General features: G+C 45.6%; 1 long non-coding RNA gene across 1 annotated transcript; it reads right to left on the bottom strand.

Moving 5' to 3' along the window:
- Positions 1-1,608: 1,608 nt before the first annotated feature.
- On the bottom strand, positions 1,609-3,766 carry LOC124688654. Its single transcript, XR_006998594.1, has 3 exons — positions 3,638-3,766; positions 2,944-3,088; positions 1,609-1,667 (listed from the first exon to the last, which is right to left on the bottom strand). It is a non-coding gene; the product is annotated as an uncharacterized LOC124688654 (long non-coding RNA).
- Between the last annotated feature and the right edge of the window lie 11,517 nt (positions 3,767-15,283).

Here is a 15,283-nt window from a genome sequence, read left to right on the forward strand (position 1 = left end):
AAACCCTTGAAATAATAGATTTAGAAGTAATCATTCTACCAATAAGGGACGATGTAGTGACCATGTAGTGATTACTTTCATTCAGGACAGTGCAAAATACTGCAACTATTACTTTTATAATCACGTAGGGAACCAACAAAGCGAAACTGAGTATTATAACCAAGAGAAAAGGTCTGATGCTTTCAACAATAAAAAAAGTAGTAGTGTTTCGTTTCGTTATAAATTCACACCTTAACTATGAAGATAAGCTGGCCTAAAAATCAACATATGCTAAATTGGCTCTCTATGCCAACAGTTTCATAGCCAATGAACAATCTAATATTTCTATTACATGCTCTGCAGATTAAAAAAAAAGCGAAAAACGGTAATTCAAAATTTGACATGTGTCAAAAAACATTCTACTGCTAATTAAATATCCCCTCAAGGCGCCTTGTCCAAACAAACCCTTAAATGCATTGACCTCCTTGAGTAAGTTCATAATTTAAAGATAGGATAAAATATGCTAAAAGTGTATGAACCGGCAAATGAAAATACGTGGACAATACGAGGAAGACCATAATAAAAATTACATGGTAAAAACGCTAATGAAATGCAATCCCTGTAACCTAGGTTGGGCATGTCCTTGAAGCTATTAATGAGGTGATAGTAAATGACAATCAAAATGCATTTCACATGGAATAAAACCCCCATTCACTAAAAACAATACATGTACAGTCCACATATATCAGAGAATGCTTAATCCTTAGATCTAAGGGTCATAGGTAATCATGTAAACGAAGGGAAGTCAGTGTAAGAATATTAATTGGAAAATACGAAGGGCATTTACCTGGGGATTGCGGTGCCTTTGGAGTGAGGTGTCGAATGGCCAATATAGGGTCGTAGTGAAGGTAAGGATAATCTGTTATATCCATAATATCCCACAGTCAAATCATACCAAACCTAGCCACGAAGAGTCGATTCAAATGAATAATGAAGCTGTTGTGTTGTGTAGTACGTAAGGGAAGCAATGTAAAGCGTTCTCCCCACTACAATATTCAAATGATGCAAGGAATAAAATCAAAAGGTGCAGGTAAGTATTTATTGCGAAAGTTAAATTTGTCTGCAAGCCGAAATCAAAAGGTGCAGGTAAGTTATTATTATTATTGCGAAAGTTAAATTTGTTTGCAAACCTCATTTGGATCTTTGCAGGGAAGATAAACAAATGTTTGAGAAAAAAATGGCATCGTGCCATGGCGCCTAAATAAAAGATATGCTATGAAATCAAAATCAGAGAGAAAGAGGAGTCAAAATGTGAATAGAGAGGGGCTCTGTAATACTCTCATCTAACACCATAATATTGAATCCTACAATTATCCAATTATCCATATGAGATAAATGCAGGGAGCAGAGGAGGCTCTGTTCTCAAGGAAAGAACACACAACCAAGATTGATAGTTAGCACTGTATAAAAGACATGAACACACAGCCAGTATATGGCATGAACACACCTCCGGATTAAGGCCATCACAGGGAAAGATAAAGAATAGAGCCAGCCCCGCTGCTTCTTGTCCACGCCGCCAGCATCTCGGCAACTCTAGCCTCACCGCTGCTTCCTCCCGCGGTCTGCCTCCCCTGCTCGTCCACGCCAACCATAAATATCCTGCCGCCCTCCTCTCCAATAGCTAAATCCTGAAAATGCAACAGGGAAAGATACACTTGAACAAATTGATATCAAGTTGAATGAATATATAAATGTAATATCCTAATAAAAGTCTTGGAGAGAACAATTTACAAACTTTGCTGAAATTAAAGTGATAAATAGCAAATATGATGGGAATGTAGAGGCAATTTTCCCCTGTTGAATCATGCCATATACAGCAGCGGGAGAGGAAAGCATAGAAATTCCTACCTGGGAATAACTAAAGAGGAATATCCCACATGCTACATGTTCCTCTATTGGTTTTTCTGTTTTAGTTGCTTATCCAGCATGCCGCTCAATATGCTACATGTTCCTCGATATAATACTCTTGGGAGATAACACAACAAACATATTTTAAGTACAGTCTAAGCACTGGCAATTTAGCATGGATAACATACAATAAGCACTGTTATAGGCCAGAGCAAAAAATGCTTCACAACTCAAGAAGGCGTTGTACAAGGTCCAAGCTAGTGTACATTTAGCATGACAATTAACAGTGTCTGTTTCCTGAACAAGACAATGAATGTGAGCTAAAAAAGACAAAAAGCGACCTATAGTAAGCACTATTCTCTCGCTTCTTATATAAGACAATGTATGAGAGCTCAAAAGGAAATATGTGCATTGGGAATTTAATCCGTGAATGACAAAAGATGAGATATCATTTTTCAGTATTGAGCTACAACTAAATGAAAAATACACCAAAGAATTTTTTTGTCCCATAGAAAATGAAATAATGGTGCTTCATAGTGAAAGGAGCTTCCATGGGCATTTGATGGCAATACAAATCAAGGTCTCATCGGTCAAACAAATAGTATTGTACGTCAAATGATCATAGTGTGAAATAAACCCTAGGCATGGTCACACTACACATAACATACTTGTTGCAAATACATCCAAATATTTACTCACACATTGATATATATTCGAGGACTTTCACCCTGCACAGTAACCCCGTCTCCCACTTTTCATAGCAGCCATACAGTCATGTATTCATATTTTCATTGCATTCACAGCTTATCTAAAACACTACAATCCCCACCTTATCTAAAGCACTACAATCCCTGATATTTTTTTTATCTCATATGACTTTAATTAACCAAAAGGATTCGAAAATGGCATGATATTCTACCCAACTAATGAAATAGCCATGAAGGGCTAAGGAACGGAGAGCATACACATCATTACCGAGAAAAACAGATCGATAAAAAGCTCCAATCACATGAGAATAGGAAGAAAAAGGATAGAGGGAAGCGAAAAAAATTATACCTTCCAATCAATGGACAAATTAAGCTTTTGGACAACCCTAGTCAACATAAAGATCAACGGAACAACAAATACGCAACCATAGTCGTGGTGCGGAATTAGATCGAGCTTCACGCTCCCGCAGAAACTCTACATCTCGGTGTAGCCACTGCTAAAAAAAAGAAAGCATTACAAAGCAAGCAAAACATCCAAAAGGAAAATAAATTGTCATGGTCAGTAGGTTAATCCATCTCTCTGGTTGCATTGTGGGACATAACATATACTATAACATAATTTGAGGTTATTAGAATTATTACTGCCAGATTCTCTTCAGCTCTTTAGGGGTGAAATTCAGTAGCCTGGACCCAACATTCTTCTCATCACTGTGGGCTAATATACATTGCACCAAACGATGCAAACCAGGGAAGAATGTAGAGTATGATATAACAGTTAACAGTAAAGGTCTCGAAAAATATGGTAAATAACTTATAGATTAAGAAGAGAGTTAAATTAGCCTATGGTGCTCCCATTAACCGTTGATCAATTTTATTACAAATGCATGAGAACACTACTAACAGTGCATGCTTAGAAAGATCACACCAAAACAGATCCACCATCACACAAGCTATTCTAGCCTAATTAACAGTTGACCACCATGTACTGTTTTTCGTTTTTAAGTATTGGAAGAGACATTACTGAGAAAATAAAGAGCTATTACCTAAACTTATTATGTCCCAAAAGTTATGAATTCATTGATGGAATTATCTTCCAATAACTCCAGTGCACACTTCAAATATCTCAATCCCCTGGTCAGACCTCATCGGCATATAGCTCAATCCTGGGGAAGAAACACAATGACCGAAGCTATCCGAAAAAACTGCAGTAGCATGAAAATAGTTCAATATTAAACCTGTTAGTTGAAACTCGCTCTATACATGGACACCTACAAATTTAATCACAGAAGGTAGTGAGTACCCCGCTCTATACATGGAATCACCTACAAATGGTTGACAAAGTTATCTAGAGGAAGAGGAGGGCCTTACTCGTGGAGCAATCTACCGGCGCCGAATCCACAGACCGAGTCGGTGAAGCTGCTCCTCCCTCGCCGCCTTCCGCTGCCCTGTCCAACCGCCACTTTCCACCGCGCCGTCCAGCCGCCACCTTCCACCACGCCGTCCAGCCGCCATCGTCCCTAGGTGCGTGGGCCCTGCCGCTGCCGGCTCCCGCGTCCAGCTGCTTAAGATTATATATCCTTTGCGCAAGTAAAGAAAGAAGTCTAAATCACCCCCCTAACTATGAGGTTTGGGGCGCTAACCACCCATATGTATTAAGTGGAGCAAATTACCCCCTAAGTATCAAAAACCGGACAAAATACCCCCTAACTATTGATTACTGGATTTGTCTCCGGTTTTGGACACGGTGGACTCCGGTTTGCTCCACGTCGGTCTAAATAACCCCCTAACTTTGGTTGACTTTCCTGTGGTCGTCTATTCCCCGTCCTCTTCACAGTCCTCTTCACACCAAAATCGAGCCAGCTCCTCCGGCCGCCTCCGCCTCCTCTCACACCAAAATCGAGCCACCTCCTCTCCACAGAGCACTTCTCCTCCGTCAAATCTGGCTCAACACCTCCTCCCACACCACCTGGCGAGTGGTTCCCCGACAAGCGCGATGGAGGTGAAGAAGGTCTGGTACCTCGTCCACCATGATGAAGAGCTTCTCGTCGACGGTGTGGGCGCCGGGCCGCGCTCGTAGTCCCGGTCGTCGTGCATCAGCTGATGTAGCCGGCGCTCCGTGTGCGCGCGGCCCCGCACTAGCGCCGACATGCACACCCAGCGCCGCTCGCCTGGCATGTTCTCGCATGCATCCACCACGGCGCCCACCAGTCACTCGATGCGCGCCCAACGGCTCGGGTGCAGCGCCACCGCGTCGGCGGCCGTCGTGGTCACGTAGAGCAGGCCCGCTGCACGTCATGCTCTCCGGCGACGTGCTCCCGCTCTGCATCTGCATTGATCAGCGCCGCCCCCCACAAGTCTGCAGCACCACGAGCAAGGACACCAGGAGGATGCAGTGAAGTCCGAGTTCCATATTCTGGATGTTCCGTATGACTAGACTGAGGCTTGTTAAGCTTGATGGGTTGTTCTGTCCTGGCTTCTGATTGTTAACTTGTTTAATTCAGTACTAGTAATTTAGTTGAAGTTTTTCATTATTTCTTCTGGACAAATGTGCCAGTCAGTAATGCAGCTGCTTGTTTGTACTAACTCGATCTGGGAGATGTTCATTGGAAGAACCTGATGTGCAATTTATTCCGTTTTCTATAGCCTACACCAGAGAAGGAACTAAATTAATCTGAAGCATATATTAATCTGACCATTTTTTCTACCAGATACTTGAGTTGTTTGGTCACATGAAAAGGTTTTGAGAGGGACTCTGATTTCAGAGTGGTGATGCTGTTGGAGTTGCCGACTGCTACAATGGCAAATTTGGAGTGAATATATGTCATGCCAGTTGTATTCTGTAACCAGACCAGCAATATGATTTTGTCATCTTTTGATGTGAATATATGTCACAGGTTTGTCCAAATCGATGTGTGAAACATAAATTGAATGTGTTCAAATCGATGTGTGAAACATAAATTGTTGCTTTGCTGCAGATTGGAATTAAATGGAGAAAAGGAACGGAAGTGATATCTCGAAAAGCTATGTATGTTGCTACTCATCTCTGCAAAAGGTATCTCTCTTAAATCAGATGGTTATCCAAGATGGTTGAACCAGGTTTCATAAATTCAACTTTAAGAAAATATTGCCAGAGGCATAATTAGTGTATGCAATCACTCCCATCTTCGGCCTCTTCTTCTGGAACAATGAATTCTTCTGGCACTTTGGTTCCTTTATCCTCTACCTCTCCAAGCATTCTTCTTTTAACTATTTTCTTCAGTTCCAGTGCTTGTTTTCTGTAACATATGGCCTCCTCATCATCACCACTACTATCTTCACTATCTTCCTCATGGACATCATCATAGTCACTATCATCTTCTATATCTTCTTCAAGAACATCATCATGTGCACTGACATCTTGAATGCCTTTGCCTTTGTCTAGCACTTGCCTTGCTGCCCTCACAACTGGCAACTTCTTTGCTGCATTGGGCTGGATTTGCTCATTAAGTTGCTCAATTAGCACCCCATCTTCTTGTTGTTCTTCTGAGTGGTGATGGTCATGCATTTCTGGGTGCTGCACATGCATGTCTTCCTGCTGCTCTTGTACATGCTGATTTTGCTCAACGTGATGCTCCTGTAGGTGCTGCTCCTCATAAACTTGATACTGGTTAATGTCATGATGTGCCTCTGAATATTGTTGCTCTCCAAAGTGTTGCTCCTCAGCTGCGTCTTCTTCTGCACTATCAACTGTGACATTTTCTGGAATTATTGCGTAAATGTCAACAAAGCCATCTGCTGCTCTTAGCACATGCCGAGCCATGCTGATAGCATTTGTGTCGTCAACAATGCTGCACACAAAATTCAATTTTTTTTCATTGTCAAGTAGTCTCCAACTCAAACTTGTATCCACCAAATCTTGGTCCGAAATTTTCAAAAATTCAGCCAAGTGACTCTTCAACACTTGTACAGAGAGGTTTGAACCAGTCACAGTTGACATTCCAGTCCTTCCTCCTATGTACTGCCAATCCTTGCCATCATGTTCCAATCTCCCCCGAAAATGGAATCGAACCGACAAAACATCCATCCTACAGTAGTAAGTACCATCAAAGTGCAAAATTTAGCAATATGGTACTGTATTAGAGAAGCTAAGGACGGAAAATCCTACAGGCTGTAAATGACAGTACATTGATAAGTGACATTTGAGGGGAGCCTTTGATCAAAGCAAACATGAAGTTTATTCAGGTATGGAATATTTTCATTATATTCAGTTATGAAATGATGCCTACGATCATTGCGTATTCTGGTTTGATTCCCTAGCTGAACTGAACATTGCCGGGTATACATGCAAACTTAATGAAAATTACATAAGGAGGTGATATATAGCATGAGGCAAACATCAATTTTAATTAACTTCTGAAACATGAAACCAGGTTCTCCTGTACTGTCACCCAATCAACCATCCAGGGCACAAATTTAATGCAAGTAATACTACATCCAGGGCACAAGTAGATCCTACAGAGGGTTCTTTTTGGCAGGAAATTACAGCTACTTCACATGAATTTCAAAAAATTAGAGATGCTTCATAATGTATTTACTTCAAACAGATGTTATTGTATGTACAAGCACATGATCTGTACAATGCGAACTGAATTTCACAAACTAATTTCACTAACTGAATTTGCAGTAACTGAATTTGTACTAACTGAATTTCTGAAAAACCTCTCTTTTCACAGCGCAGATTTCGGAGAGGGACTGATCTTAACGTGCTGGAATGGGATGAGGAATGTTCCATGAACTCACCTGCTCGTCGGCGTCGCATTACAATCACCAGATGAAGCCGCCGATTGTCCGCCGTCGCCTCTATCCGGGGGTAACCGTCGGGGCCTTCGTCCACATGGAGGCGCCATGGCTGCAGGGGAGAGCGGAGATGGTAAGGGGAGAGAGGAGAGCTGCGCTGGATCATGAACAAACAGCCGTCGATCGTCCACATACCTCGCCGCCGTCGGGAGAGAAGATGGCAGCGGGCGATCAGGTGCGATCAGGTGACGACCAGGTGCGTCTTCATGGCCCAGGTGAGTCTTGATGGCCCATGTCCGGCTAAACCCTGCCAGCGTGGAGCTAAACCAGAGTCCTACGTGGCCAATTCTGCTTCCAAAACAGCTAAACTATACTTAAGGGTGTAATGTGTCCGGTTTTTGATACTTAGGGGGGTAATTTGCCCCACTTGATACATAAGGGGGGTTAGCGCCTGTAACCCAATACTTAGGGGGGTGATTTGGACTTCTTTCCGCAAGTAAATAACCTGTAATTGAGTTGTACATCAACTGTACATCACCGATAACTATAAAGCACTGACTGATGGACTCGAAGGCACACGGGAAAAGCAAAAGAGAGGATCCTCAACTAACATACCCCTCCATCGGAAATCCTAGAAAACCATCCAGATCAGTAAGAATAGCAGAGACAGAACCAAGTGATGAATGCAAAGGAACTGAAGGATGTCGGCATGAAAATGATCTTGATGGACTACAAGGGGATCGTGACGTGAACTTGTCTCCCTTCTATGATCCTGCCACAAAATCCAAACACATCTAAATGACACTGCCACTGCACTACACCTAAATGGACTTGTCCCATGTACTTAGTTCTGACTTGCCAATGAATTCAAGAACTAAACCAACAAACGGAGAGATAATTCAGTCATTTTGAGCCCAAATTTATCCATGAATGTCTGCACTAATTAAATGTTCTATGAGCACCAAAACTTTTATAAGCAAACAATGTATTGGGTTTGGGATTTTTGAGAAGCTCACCTTGGCGTCTTAAAATCAGCCCTGCTCGCCGTTGCTCGACGAGAGCCGCTTCCCAACCCAGGGCTGATGGTCATGGAATAAAATAATCCTTTCATAGCTGAACTCTGGAGGGGGGAATCCAAGCTGCAAAACAAGATAAAGTTCAGAAATGACATTGTAGTACTAATGGACAACAAGCATAACCATGCATATCATCCACCTTTCCCTATTGTCTCGAACAACAACCTCCCTCTGTCTACAACTTCAATATGGCTACACCACTCAACAGCTTCGACGCGAACACGTACGGCCCGAGATCGCTCTGCTTCATCACTCGCCAGTCAATCCTTGATTTGAGTATTTCTCCTGCAAGAGTAAAGATGATTAGTGTCATTTGCCGCCAGTTTAGATAATGGTAGCAGTTCTAGAGCTAATGAATTCTATGTACCTTCAAATTAAAGAATGAACTAAGGGACAATGCCCTCCTTGACCAAGACAACTGCACAGCCGCCCCACCCTTGTAAGCCGCGCTCCGAGGGCCCTGCTGTCCCGACATATCTTCACAAGCTCTTCCAAAGATAGCTAATGAAATGGAATAGATCAGTATCAGTATGCTCATTGCTTTCAAAAAGAAAAATAAATATTTCATGACACAGAAGTATCCGTGGATTATGTACACACAAATCGTACCTGCACTCATATGGGAGCATACCAAGAATAAAAAGCACATGAGGAGAGAGTTCCCACATATTAAGCCATATACAAAACTATCCCATTGCAGTGTATGTCCCATGTCCCAAAGCTCGGTCATTAGCAAGTCCTAGATAAGAAAGCATTAACATTATATCAATAAAGTGGAAAGTCAAAGCACAAAAACTATTTTCTCAACAAAGTTCTTCAAATTAGGTTGTGCACCCGGCGGTGGCGAAGGCCCAGCGGCGAGCGGCTCCACGGCAGAGGACTGCTCCTGGAGCCGGCGAGGGCGCATCCCCTCCAACCATGCCCTCATCAATGCCACCCATGGGCCTCCCAAATGACGCCGAAACCAGCGGCCATCGGTGGCTGCACAAGGGCGGCTCGCGCATCTTGTAAATTTGATTGTTATCACAAGTTCACAACCACGCTGCTATACAATGCACTCGCCACTCAGTATACAACAGAGATAGTCTGATTATTAGTCCAGCCATTTTGAAATGTAGTGTGCATTTGTATGGAAGCATTCTTACCTCAAATGGAGCAAGGGCAGACTGCACATCCAATGTCACAACAGAGGTAGAGCTGCTATTATCATTGATGTAAGAATTTACAGTACACCCAAACCCTAGCTGCAAAAGAAAAATAAATTTGAAGAGGAGAGAATCAGATTGAGGGGAAGGCTGGTTTAGGGCCACAAACCAAGAAAGCTCACTTTTCCTCAGTTGATTTCATCAGAAAAGAAGAAAGGGCACTACAATCAACGAGTATCAAAATTTCTGGTAGCTAATAGCGTGTTGGAATTGGGATTTGGGAGAAAGCTCACCGCGTCCGGCCGTCCGACGAGCCTCCGCCACCACCGCGCGTCCAGCTGCCGCGTCCGGCGAGCCTCCACCACCGCCGCTTGAAGCCGCCGCCGCGTACAGCCACCGCGCCACGGGAGAGCTCCCTGCTGTCGCCAGCTCCCACGTCCTGGGAGAAAGCTCACCGCGTCCGGCCGTCCGACGAGCCTCCGCCACCACCGCGCGTCCAGCTGCCGCGTCCGGCGAGCCTCCACCACCGCCGCTTCAAGCCGCCGCCGCGTACAGCCGCCGCGCCACGGGAGAGCTCCCTGCTGTCGCCAGCTCCCACGTCCAGCGCCTCCGTTGCTCGGGGCGCCGCTCCGATTGGAGAGAAGAAGAGGAGGTGAGGATTGGGGACGAGAGGAGGCAGCGGGGGCGCGGGGATTGGATGAGGAGGAAGATCAGGAAGGAGGCGGCGCGGGGATTGGGGGACGGGAGCAGCTCGCGACGTTCTAGGTTTTCACCGCGGTGGGCAGAAACCATAGACGCGGAGAGCAGCCCTCTAGTCTCAGCCAAACGACCCCACTCACGTAAGGGCCCAACTGTCATGGACTTCTCAGCGCTGAGCGACTGTGAAAGAAAATTCACTGCATCGGACGGTGGTGGGTGAAAGTGGGGGAAGAATTTTACTGTCGCAGTAGAAACGGACGGCTCAGATCGTTTTGCCCCTCTCAGACCCCCTGGATGGCTGGGTAGTCTAGGGACATTTATAGAAGAAATTTCCCGGATCTCAAAAACCACTAGTTCCTTGTACGTTTACTGGAGAAAAAAAATATGATTTCATGAGGACATATCAGAATGGACTACACATATGTGTCTATTTCATACTGATAAATAGTAAAAAGACAGGAAATTATGAATCTGCATGCGGAAACATGTGGCGATGTCAAGCTATTATGTTTGTTCAAAAACTTTCATAGTCAGCTTCAGTTTTTTTCCAGAACAATTGACTGATTATCAGGAATGTGCCATCCGTCCTACAATTAATACTCCGATAGTTTATTCTGAGAACACAACCATCTAGAATCATGACAGTTGGTCGAACGGTTGGTGACATTGTTTGAGTTACTCCACACACGGATATATATGTATACTCCATTCGTGCAGAATATGGTGTAAAATTACATAGTGCCTTGTATCTGACATCGTTCTCAAGATGGAAGGATAATCATCTGCTAGTCTGAATAAAAACCTCCCTTCCTTTCTAGAACACAGATGGCTAGATAGCAAGATAGGTGCCGATTCACCGTTCACGCCCTATGATTCAGTTGCTACAGTTACTATATATGAATAGGATGCACTGGGAGAATGCGGACGGATACATCTGTGATTCCGGCTCCTCTAACCTGTCAACTCGAACAATCCTCCACACAGAACCTTTCGAGTGTCGACTACGGACATAGGAAATCATACCACCAAGGTGGTCGATCGATCTAGGGAGCCCGGCTGTCAACCTTATTCAGCAACCAATGTCTGTAGTCGATCGATCTATCCACCCGTGCGCGATCGGCTCACCACGTCATGCACGTGTGCACGAGTGCATGACGTGCGGCACAGTTCATACATTACAGTCCAGAGCCATGAGTCCCCGACTGGCCGACTTCGGTCTAGTCTTTGCAACCGCACAGGGGTTCGAAGGCAGGCAGCGTCATCCGTGCATCAGAGGTTCCAGAATCCAGAAAGTGTTGTTAACTACGTGCACACTTAGCTTGACCCTTTCAGTAAGCCTGCAAAAGGCAGGGCATGCATCATGGAGCGAAGCTGAATCTGAACTACGCATTTTGTAATTTAACACAGGCTATTATGTTGTCACACAACATTCAGTTGTCGGGCTATTTTCCTTTTTTCCGTGCATGGTGGCCTGTTTTGACAAAGATCACGGCTTGACCCCTCTCTCTTGCTGCATCCCTCGCGGAGTAGACTTGCCTTCAGAAATGGACCGCTTCGCTTGCATGAAAGGCCATGGAAGTCGATCAGATGGCCCTGATTGTGCTCTGAAGGAACCGCGTTCCTGCAACTGTACAAGGGAAGCTAACAAAAAACCGAACTAAATGTTAGAATTAATCTCGACATGTGTTGTGTATAGTCTGCACATTGTGTATCCGTTAGTTTGGTTTCTAGAGAGATTCTAGGAAGAAGGGGTCGTAGAGTTAGCTGGTCAAGTTAGTTAGCTACATGCATGTTGCATGTCCAGATCGTTGAGTCATAGAGTGATTCCAGGAGTGAGGTAGTCACGTCTAGTTAGTGCATGAGTCATGGAGTTAGTGGTTAGTGGAGGAGTGGCATGGGTGCCTGCCTGCCTGCAGTCTTGTGTATATATGTATGCATTCAGAAATGGAAAAGTTGAGCCGTGAGGCACCAGCAAACACAATGTAGCCGTTCTGATCACCAAGGAAGTTTCATGGCAAGGCTGCATCTTCTTCCTTGGTCAGTGTGTGCGTGTGTGTTCTAGGTGAGAGAGAGACAAGAGAGATTGAGAGTGAGAGATAGGAAGAAGAAGATGGGGCTGCGAGATGCAGCCCCAACAATTGGTATCAGAGCGAGAAGATCCCGGAGGTCTGCGGTGACGGCGGTGAGATGTCGCTGAAGCTAGCCGACCATGGTGGTGGCGGCGAACTCCATGCGAGATGGAGGACGGCCGCGTGAGGTGAAGGCTGCCAGCGGTGTGATGCCGCTTGCAGCTGGGCGCGGTGTGATGCCGCCGCGAGGAGGCGACGGTGATGCTGTCACGAAGTGGCGCCGGCGGTGTGATACCGCTGGGTGCCGACGGCGATGGCGAGATGCCGTTACAAGGAGACGGCGGTGCGATACCGCTGGGAAGATGTACGGCGGTAGGGAGACCGTCATGGGGATTGGCGTGAAGCTAGGAGACGGTGGTGCTGGGTGGTGTGACGCCATCATGAAGATGAGTCGCTGTGACGGTGGCGGCAAGAGTTTGTTGCCGGCAAGGTGTTACGTACGTCGTACGAAGCCGACGAAGTTTCAGCTAGGCATGTTTGGCGAGATGCTGAGGTGCCGTGTGATGCGGCAAGCTCGGTGAGATGCTGATGGTGGCGTGAAGCTGCTGCATGCAAGTACTGAAGACTACACGGGAGGAGTCCGCTGGCTACGGCAAAATGGCAGTTCGTTCGGCGTTGTGAAGCGTCAACATGACAAGGAGATGCTGCTGCGTGCGGCAATGGTATTGCAGGAGATCTGCATCGATCAAGGTTTGATCGGCAATCATGTCAAGATGAGGGGGAGAATGTTAGAATTAATCTCGACATGTGTTGTGTATAGTCTGCACATTGTGTATCCGTTAGTTTGGTTTCTAGAGAGATTCTAGGAAGAAGGGGTCGTAGAGTTAGCTGGTCAAGTTAGTTAGCTACATGCATGTTGCATGTCCAGATCGTTGAGTCATAGAGTGATTCCAGGAGTGAGGTAGTCACGTCTAGTTAGTGCATGAGTCATGGAGTTAGTGGTTAGTGGAGGAGTGGCATGGGTGCCTGCCTGCCTGCAGTCTTGTGTATATATGTATGCATTCAGAAATGGAAAAGTTGAGCCGTGAGGCACCAGCAAACACAATGTAGCCGTTCTGATCACCAAGGAAGTTTCATGGCAAGGCTGCATCTTCTTCCTTGGTCAGTGTGTGCGTGTGTGTTCTAGGTGAGAGAGAGACAAGAGAGATTGAGAGTGAGAGATAGGAAGAAGAAGATGGGGCTGCGAGATGCAGCCCCAACAATTGGTATCAGAGCGAGAAGATCCCGGAGGTCTGCGGTGACGGCGGTGAGATGTCGCTGAAGCTAGCCGACCATGGTGGTGGCGGCGAACTCCATGCGAGATGGAGGACGGCCGCGTGAGGTGAAGGCTGCCAGCGGTGTGATGCCGCTTGCAGCTGGGCGCGGTGTGATGCCGCCGCGAGGAGGCGACGGTGATGCTGTCACGAAGTGGCGCCGGCGGTGTGATACCGCTGGGTGCCGACGGCGATGGCGAGATGCCGTTACAAGGAGACGGCGGTGCGATACCGCTGGGAAGATGTACGGCGGTAGGGAGACCGTCATGGGGATTGGCGTGAAGCTAGGAGACGGTGGTGCTGGGTGGTGTGACGCCATCATGAAGATGAGTCGCTGTGACGGTGGCGGCAAGAGTTTGTTGCCGGCAAGGTGTTACGTACGTCGTACGAAGCCGACGAAGTTTCAGCTAGGCATGTTTGGCGAGATGCTGAGGTGCCGTGTGATGCGGCAAGCTCGGTGAGATGCTGATGGTGGCGTGAAGCTGCTGCATGCAAGTACTGAAGACTACACGGGAGGAGTCCGCTGGCTACGGCAAAATGGCAGTTCGTTCGGCGTTGTGAAGCGTCAACATGACAAGGAGATGCTGCTGCGTGCGGCAATGGTATTGCAGGAGATCTGCATCGATCAAGGTTTGATCGGCAATCATGTCAAGATGAGGGGGAGAATGTTAGAATTAATCTCGACATGTGTTGTGTATAGTCTGCACATTGTGTATCCGTTAGTTTGGTTTCTAGAGAGATTCTAGGAAGAAGGGGTCGTAGAGTTAGCTGGTCAAGTTAGTTAGCTACATGCATGTTGCATGTCCAGATCGTTGAGTCATAGAGTGATTCCAGGAGTGAGGTAGTCACGTCTAGTTAGTGCATGAGTCATGGAGTTAGTGGTTAGTGGAGGAGTGGCATGGGTGCCTGCCTGCCTGCAGTCTTGTGTATATATGTATGCATTCAGAAATGGAAAAGTTGAGCCGTGAGGCACCAGCAAACACAATGTAGCCGTTCTGATCACCAAGGAAGTTTCATGGCAAAGCTGCATCTTCTTCCTTGGTCAGTGTGTGCGTGTGTGTTCTAGGTGAGAGAGACAAGAGAGATTGAGAGTGAGAGATAGGAAGAAGAAGATGGGGCTGCGAGATGCAGCCCCAACACTAAATGCACCTTAAGCACATGAGGAGCAAGAGCTATTTGGACATAGTGCATGTTGGGAAGGTTAAAAAAAGGAGTGGAAATTCTTTCTCTGTGATTTGTTGATGATTCGGAAGATTACTTTTGTTTATTTTCTTTGAGAAAAGTTTAAATCGTGTAAATCCAACATTGTTGATAAATTTAGACTCTGGAATACATTGACCAGTTAAATCTTGCATTCAACTTTCGTCACAATAATAGAGCTCTTAAAAAGATTTCCCAACGCGCAAGGTATTCTTCTAGCCACTATGAGTACGATGAACCGGGGGAATTTGGGCAGGACAGACCTATGATTCTCTCGATCTCCACCAGCCTATTAATTTGAACAACCATTTTTAGTTTCTTGCATTGTCTTTCATGCAATTCAGCTTGGAGCAGTTAGATGTCATTGATCGTCTAATAACACCGGAATTTTCACTCTCTCAACTTGCTGGA

Source organism: Lolium rigidum, chromosome 2 (assembly GCF_022539505.1).
Source record: "Lolium rigidum isolate FL_2022 chromosome 2, APGP_CSIRO_Lrig_0.1, whole genome shotgun sequence".
Taxonomy (NCBI): domain Eukaryota; kingdom Viridiplantae; phylum Streptophyta; class Magnoliopsida; order Poales; family Poaceae; genus Lolium; species Lolium rigidum.